This window comes from Lipotes vexillifer, unplaced genomic scaffold (genome assembly GCF_000442215.2).
Source record: "Lipotes vexillifer unplaced genomic scaffold, Lipotes_vexillifer_v1.1 scaffold444, whole genome shotgun sequence".
Classification (NCBI taxonomy): Eukaryota; Metazoa; Chordata; class Mammalia; order Artiodactyla; family Lipotidae; genus Lipotes; species Lipotes vexillifer.
In genome coordinates, this window is record NW_006793488.1 from 1,914,959 (window position 1) to 1,916,413 (window position 1,455).

Genomic DNA, 1,455 nt, shown 5'->3' on the forward strand with positions numbered 1-1,455 from the left:
GGGGGTGGGGGTGGGGGGGCCCTTGTTCGAAACGCAGGGAGAGGCTTTCTCCTTCCCTCTCTCTGTCTCCTCCCCACCCCCATGGTGTTTCTTGTTTGCTGTTTAAGATCGGCTCCCCCGGGCACGGGGACCCTGGCGGGGGGCAGGTGCGCCCAGGCGCCCGGGGCCTCACCGCAGACCCTGGGCGGACCGCACACACACCCCGCGTCCCGACCAGGCCTCCCCCAGGACCAAGGGGCCGCGGTCTCCGGGGGACGGTGGGGAGCCGGCGTCCACCGGGATGGCGGGAGATGGCTAGAGGCATCCCCAGAGCTACCTAGTCCCGCTGCCCTAAAGCAACACCTGCCTAAGCACCCCCCACCCCTCCCCAGGGGCCCAGAACCCAGGGTTGTGTGTCAGCCGACTGGTCGTGGGTCGCTGGCAGCTGTCACCCAGCGTCAAGCGCCCGCTTATTTCTCCCCGGGCTCTGCACAGTCGCAGTGGCCGGGGGCTGCCCGCCGTCCTGCCGTGTCTTCCAGAGCCCAGCCCCACCCCTGGTGACAAACGGGCTCTGCCCCGGGTAGCCTGTGCCCTGTCCCCCGGAACGCCGTCCTCCCAGCTCTGGGCCTCAGGGCCCTACCACGCAGCAGCAGGGCCGGCGGCCTGGCCCACGTCCTTCTGGAATCTTCCAGATCATTCCCACCTGCTTTCCCTCCCCGCTCACCAGCACCAGGGCCCAGCCGTGCTCCCCCCTGAGATTAAATGCTGACTCTCCAGAGTTTGGACCCTGCCGGAGAAGGTGGGCCTAAAGGTGCCCACATGGTGACCCTGAGTGAAGGGACAAGGGGCCCGTCAGCCTCAGTGGGAGTGGAGCCTGGAAGCAGAGGCAGCGGGGTGTGGGCAGAGGTGGGTGGAGGCGTGGCGTGAACAGGAAAGGAGGGAAGCACCTCATTTTTACTGAAACTGAATTGCACCCGAGCCAGTTTTTCCTGTTACATATTGTCTTTTTTTTTTTTTCCCTTAAGTCTAGTTTTAGGTTCACAGCAAAACGGAGAGGAAGGTTTTACTCTCTGTCCCCACCGGCCCCATCCTCACACCCGCAGCACGCCGGGGCGGGGGGCGTCCACTGCAGCGGATGGGCCTGCACGGCCCCTGTCCCTGTCCCCCGCAGGCCGCGGTTGGCACGAGGGCTCACTCTTGGTGGCGGACGTCCTGTGGGTTTGGACAAACGTCCACGACGTGGATCTGCCATCACAGTAGGTGACAAACTAGTTTCACTCCCCCTAAGTCCTTGGTGCTCCACCTTGTCATCCCCCCCATACCGCTGGGGTTTTTTAAGATTTTGTTTAATTGGGGGAGAAAGAAAGGAGCCAGAAAGGCTTGCGGATTGGCTTCCAGGAGGTGAGCTTCCCAACGATATCACGCTGATCTCCAGCCCCGGAGGGAGGCTGGAGGCGGGGCGGGGCGGGGCGGAGC